Here is a 7,108-nt window from a genome sequence, read left to right on the forward strand (position 1 = left end):
CCCTCAGCGAGTGCGCCGCGGGGGAGTGAGGCCCGGGAGCCATCTTGAGAGCGCGGCCCGGGCGGGGCTGGGGGCGCTCCTAGGGCGGCCGGCAGGGTCCACGGAGGCCAGGGGGACGTACGGCGGCCGCCTGGGGTCACGGGGGCGACCCGTGGGGGTCACGGCGGCTCGCGGGGACGTACGGCAGCCGGCATGTGTCACGGACGCCATCCGTGGGGGTCACGGGGACGTACGGAGGCCGGCGGGGGTCACGACAGGTCCCTGGACGCCGCTCGCTACTTCCCCAGCTCGCGCGATCGGTGTTTTCCGTAGTCAGGAGGATCCCAGAGCGGGGAAAGGGGATCCTGTAGCCCGAGATCTGCCGGTCACGCCGTCTGCGGCCAGCCTTTGAGGATCGGGCACCGGGGAGGCGGCCCGGGGCAGCGGGCAGTGACCGGGATCAGACGGTCAGCGCAATGCCTTCAAGGTGCACAGTGGGGGAGATCATCTCCCATCACCCAGTGTGTCTGTCCGTGCACGGAGCCATGAGCCTGAGGTGTCCTGCTAAATTGCGTGGAATGCTGAGGCTGTTGACAGAGGACGTTGCCAGGCAACCTGAACGCCTCCGTTTACTTTAACTTCTACCCTCTTTATCAAACTCCATATTAAGCAAGTTACCTTCCTTTCTTTTCTTGGCTATCCTCACGTGTAAAAATAACAGTGAGCAGATAAATGATCAAAAAGCCCAGCGAGAGGCAGACCTTAACTGTTTGGACCAAATAGGCTATGGACCCAATAACTGCAAAGAATCAGCTACCTTCAGCTTATGAAGCCCAGGGCATTTCTGAACTCTAGCATGTTTCCGAACCGGAGCCGCCTTGGGTGGAAGGCGACTGGTGATGTTACATTTTGATAAATTATTAATTGAAACTAGGTTTTTCTTATGTTTTAAAGAATAAATCCCTAATCTAGCATTTTATAATTAATGCCATAGGGAAGCTCCAATGAGGCCATCTGAGTCACAATCATTCTGACAAGTGTCCCTAATGGAAATACTAAAAAATTTAAGGGGCTTCCCTTGTGGCTCAAATGTCTGTATATTAAAAGCTATGGTTTTTACAATAGTCATGTACTGGATGTGAGAGATGGACCATAAAAAAGGCTGAGCGTGAAGAATTGATGCTTTCAAGTTTTGGTGCAGGAGAAGACTCTTGAGAGTCACTTGAACAGCAAATCAGTCAATCCTAAAGGAAATCAACCCAGAATATTCACTGGAGGGACTGATGCTGAAGCTGAAGTTCTAATACTTTGGCTCCCTGATGGGAAAAGACAACTTATTGGAAAAGACCCTGATGCTGGAAAAGATTGAGGGCAAGAGGAGAAGGTGATGACAGGATGTGATGGTTGGATGGCATCACCGACTTCATAGACATTAGTTTGAGCAAACTCAGGGAGATAATGCAGAACAGGGAAGTCTGGTATGGCGAAGAGTTGGGCATGACTTAGCAACTGAACAACAACCTGGTGGGTCAGTAGTAAAGAATCCATCTGTGATGCAGGAAATGTGGGTTCAATCCCTGGGTCGGGACAATCCCCTGGAGAAGAAAGTGCTACCTATTCTGATATTCTTACCTGGGAAATCCCATGGAGAGAGGAGCCTGATGGGGCACAGTCCATGGAGTCGAAAGGAACTGGACAGACTTATCGACTAAACAACAAAATTTAAATAAGACTTCAAAATTTACCTTTTTAAAAAAAAAATTTATCTTGGATCCAGAACCCCAGTGATCTTTCTGGTTAACTTGTTTAAGTGACATACGATTCCATTTTGCTTGGGTACTACAACTGTACTTTAAAATATCAAGTCCATTGAATTATAGGTATTACAGATACTGCTGTACACATACATTTAACACCTTTTTATGAATTATCTGTGATTCATCTGCATTAAATAGATTAAAAAAAAAAACTAAACTCGGAAAAAAGAGATCATATTTGCGGTTCCCAGAGGCAGGAGGTGGGAGAGAGGAACTGGAGAGAGGTGGTTAAAAGCTGCAAACTTCCAGTTATAAGAAAAGTAAGTACTAGGGAAATAATATAATACTGCTGTATGTTATCAGAGAAGGCAATGGCACCCCACTCCAGTACTCTTGCCTGGAAAATCCCATGGACGGAGGAGCCTGGTAGGCTACAGTCCATGGGGTTGCTAAGAGTCGGACGCGACTGAGCGACTTCACTTTCACTTTTCACTTTCATGCGTTGGAGAAGGAAATGGCAACCCACTCCAGTGTTCTTGCCTGGAGAATCCCAGGGACGGGGGAGCCTGGTGGGCTACCGTCTATGGGGTCACACAGAGTCGGACACGACTAAAGTGACTTAGCGTAGCGTATGTTATATGGGAAAGTTAAGGGAGTAAATCCTAAGAGTTCTCATCACATGGGGAAAAAATGTTTTTTTCTCTCTTTACTGTATTCATATAAGATGATGAATGCCAATTAAATTCACTGCAGTAATCATTCTACAATATATGCGAGTCAAATCATTAGACTGTACACCTTAAACTTGTGCAGTGATATATATCAATTATACTTTAATAAAACTGGACAAAATGGATTGTTTTCCCACACACGCTCTGCAAGGAATGTATGGATCTTTCTTTATGCTAAAATGGCTTACTGTGACTTGGGCCTTGCCATACAAGTTTTAGGATCTACAACTCTATTAAGTGACCATACAATTAAAAAACTGAAAAACTGATTTCCAGATTTTTCTTGACCTACCCTAAATGTTAGGACCTTTTCAGGTACCTAATTGTGTTAGTGTGTTTGGGTTGCCCTAAGAAAACATCACAGACTAGGCGGCTTAAACAGCAATTTATTTCTCACAGTTCTGGAGGCTGGGAAGCCCAAGATCAAGTAGGAAAGATGGAATTCTGGTGAGAGCACTCTGGGCTTGCAGACAATGAAGAGAGCTGAGTGGTGGGAGGTGGGTGGTGGGTGGGTGCAGGGTGTCAGAACTCACTCTGGTGCCTCTTCTTTATTCAAGTTAATTTTTTATTGGGGGGTATAGTTGCTTTACAGTGTGTTAGTTTCTGCTGCACATGAATCAAATCAGCCATATGTTTACATATATCCCCTCCCTGTTGAGGTGGGCCTCCCTCCCACCTTCCCCATCCTACCCCCTAAGTCATCACAGAGCACTGAGTTGAGCTCCCTGTGCTACACACCAGCTTCCCACTAGCTATCTGTTTTACACATTGTAGTATATATGTGTCAGTGCTACCCTCGCAATGCAGCCCACCCCTCCATTGTGTCCACATGTCCATTTTCTATGTCTGCGTCTCTATTCCTGCCCTGCAATGGGTTCATCTGTACCTTCTTTCTAGATTCCACATATATGCATTAATATACAATGTTTGTTTTTCTGACTTACTTCACTCTATAACAGACCCTAAGTCCATCCACGTCTGCAAATGACCTAATTTTGTTCCTGGTGCCTCATCTTATAGGGACATTCATTAATCCTGTTGGATTAGGATCCCAGCCTTTATGAACTCATTTAACATTAATTACCTCGCAAAGATGTATCTCCTACCTCCAAATACACTCATTGAATTTCAGCTTTAGTGTCTGAATTTTGGGAGAATCAGTGCAATTCCAAGCACTAGTCTTGGTCTCCTTGATACTCCGTACCTTTGAAATAGCTGCCTATCTCCTTCTTTGTCTCTAATGTCACTCTTTTGTCCTCCTGTTTTTCTGACTCTGTTTCTTGTATTGGTTCTTCTATTGTGCAGGATAGGAGGATAGAGGGCAGGAAAAGAGGGTGACAGTGGATGAGAAGGTCGGATGGCATCATTGACTCAATGGACTTGAATTTGAGCAAATTCCAGAAGATAGTGAAAGACAGAGAAGCCTGGCATGCTGCAGTCTATGGGGTCGCAAAGAGTTGAATATGACTGAGTGACTGAACAGAAATGGTGGGGGATAGTGGTATTCCCTACAGACCATTTCCTTTTCCCTGTGAAGAGGGGAAGAAAAAAGCACTTAACACTTTTTGAATACCTATTATGTACTAGGTAATTTATATATTCATTCAGTCAGTTACCAAATTTGTATTGATTGCTACATGTGTATGCGCTTTATTCACTCAGTCATGTCTGACTCTTTTTGACCCTATGGACTGTAGCCCACCAGACTTCTCTGTCTGTGGGATTTCCCAGGCAAGTGGGGTGCCACTCCCTTCTCCAGGGTATCTTCCCGACCCAGGGATCAAACCTGGGTCTCCTGCATTGGCTGGCAGATTCTCTACCATCTGAGCTACCAAGGAAGCCCTATTGATTGCTAACTCTGTGTTAAAAACTACTTGGGTCACTAAGAAGACAGTTTCTACTTTCCTGGCACTTTCATTACAGGTGAAAAGATACACAAAATTAATGTATAACAAGTGCCATGAATTGAAAAATATGGAAAGAGGATGAGGGCTTTTTTTTCAATGGGAGATGGAGTGTGATCAGGGAAGCCTTTCTGATCAGATGACATTTGAGCAGACAGAAACTGAAGGGAGTGAAGGAGCAAGCCAGGTGGAAATCAGAAGGAAGAGGAGAGAGTCATGCAAATGCCCGGGGTTGAGATCCTGCCTGGTGTGTTCAGAGCAGCCTAATCCAGTGGGAGAAGAGGTCAGAGAAAATCAACGAGCCAGATCACATAGGTTCTGAAAGTTTAGGTGCTTTTGTGATGCTTTGAGTTGAGAATGACTTGATCTAACACTTTAAAATAATCACACACACACACACACCCTACTGTAGAGGTACATAATGGTAGAAGCTGTGAGACTGAATAGAAAAGGACCCTACATTGCTTCTCCCCGACCTCCCATGCCCTAAACCTGCCTCTTTCCTGTAGAAAAACTTGAGTCAAAGAATATATTTAATCAGAGAAGTGAGAAAATTCAGAAGCAAAGGAAAACAGTCAAACAGGACAAAATAATAACAGTTTAGTCATTAAGCTCAGTCAAAGACCTTTAGTTCATCCTCAGGGGCTATAGGTAATACTCTGAGCCATATCCTGTGAACTGTCTTCAGTCAGTCAGTTCAGTCACTCAGTCGTGTCTGACTCTCTGTGACCCCATGGACTGCAGCATGCCAGGCTTCCCTGTCCATCACTAACTCCTAGAGCTTGCTCAAATGCTTTAACTGTCTTACAGGTACTAAAACCCCCACGAGGCGGAAGAGGTTAACTATCAATACATGACAACCAGACTGTGTTCATGACCTAAGTTGCCACAATTCTGAGAACTGGGAACAAACCAACTCCAGGACTGAAGATTAATTGTACCCAAAATGATCAAGATGACACTGGTCAGACCACTGATGACCAATTTCAAGATGACTGTCAGAGCTGCCTGTGCTATTTCTGCATGAAGCTCCCTCCTTCTGCCTAGAAAAGCCCTTGCCTACTGATTGTCAGTGGTGGGAGTCAGCCATTGAACAGGAGTCTCCTCTCCCCCTGACCCCCTGCAATGTTGCCAGCTTCTGAAATAAAGCAAACTTCCCACCAACCTTGCCCCTTTACTGACTTTAGAGCAGCCAGCAGCCAGACCCCACTTTCAGTAACAATGCTAGTTGGGGACTGTTAAAAGAGTCCAGATAACAGAAAGTGATGGTGGAAGCAGTCGGGGAGAGATAGTGTATGGTGGTTATGTACAAGGAAATGACAACACACCCCAGTATTCTTGCCTGGGAAATCCCATGGGCAGAGGAGCCTGGTGGGCTATAGTCCATGGGGTCGCAAAGAGTCGAAAAACGACTGAGCAACTAAACAACATCTACAAAACTATGCCATTACCTGAGTATATGGCCCTTGAAGATAACTATTAAGTCATTTAAAACATCTTTTTCCTGAGGGGGAATTCTGGGAAGATGACAACAGCAGCATAATTTTTCAGTTTCCCCAGGAAAACAGACAAAGGAACTATAAAGCAAAACCGAAGCCCCATGGACAACATTCACCACAAATCTAAGTGAACTGGTTTCCCCAAGATTTCCAAAATATAGGTAAGTAGGAGTAAACCACAGCACTTAGAAGATTTTTGTGATATCAGCAAAGGGAATCAATGAGGCATCTGGAGAATTCCCAAATAGCCAGAAGGTATTTACTGGCCTGGCCAGTCAAGTGGAGAAGAGCAAGTGAAGTAGAGAATGGTGTTTGGGAGTGCAGGGGCTCCTGGTGGTCTGAGGGGTAGAACTTTTGAAACTGCTAGAGGAACTCTTGAAACTGACCTACCTGGGCTTCCTTTAAAGAAAGGGAGCCACACCAAGGACAGACTGCTGGGCATGGAAACAAAATGAGCCAAGTCAAGACAAAAGAAAGGGAAGGTCCAAATAAAGATGGAGGACCAAGAATCTCAGAAAATAAGCTGACTTTACAATTTTTATGTTGTTTGCAGGGCATGTGGGAATCTTAGTTCCCTGACCAAGGACTGAACCTGTGCCCTGTGCGGTGGAAGCATGGACTCTTAACCACTGGCCCAAGGGGGAAGTCCCCTGGCTTTTACAAAATTTTAATGCCAGACTGTAAAAATAAAGAAGGTTCTCTTGTGAAGTTAGAAAAGCTATCCTGACAACTGCTGTCTTCAAAAAGTTTGAGAAAACCTATTTCACATAACAATAATCAAGGGAAAGCATGGAAGTTAAATCCCATAGACAACTATTGTAATAAAAAAGAAGATCAGAATAGCATTCCTACAGACAGTAAAAGCACACCAGGAAGACACACCCTCCATACAGATCAAAAACAACACCCAGCATTTCATGGAGCTAAAAGACACAAAGAAGATCATAGGAAACATGAATAAATTAGGTAAACCAGAATTAGACATATTGCTTTCCAGGTGGCTCAGATGGTAAAGAATCCACCTGTAATGTGGGAGACCTGGGTTCAATCTCTGGGTCAGGAAGATCCTTAGAGAAGGGAATAGCTACCCATTCCAGTATGTCAACAGGAGACTCAGTGAGACTCCTGGGGATAGATTCAGGCCCCTCATCTGAAGCAAGGTAGGAGGGACCAAGAAAGGGGGGCTGTGTAATGAGTGGACAGGTGGAGAATTCTGATGAGAAGCTTTGCCTTCTTCA

The sequence above is a fragment of the Bison bison genome, unplaced genomic scaffold, assembly GCF_000754665.1.
Source record: "Bison bison bison isolate TAMUID 2011002044 unplaced genomic scaffold, Bison_UMD1.0 scf7180017864181, whole genome shotgun sequence".
Lineage (NCBI taxonomy): Eukaryota > Metazoa > Chordata > Mammalia > Artiodactyla > Bovidae > Bison > Bison bison.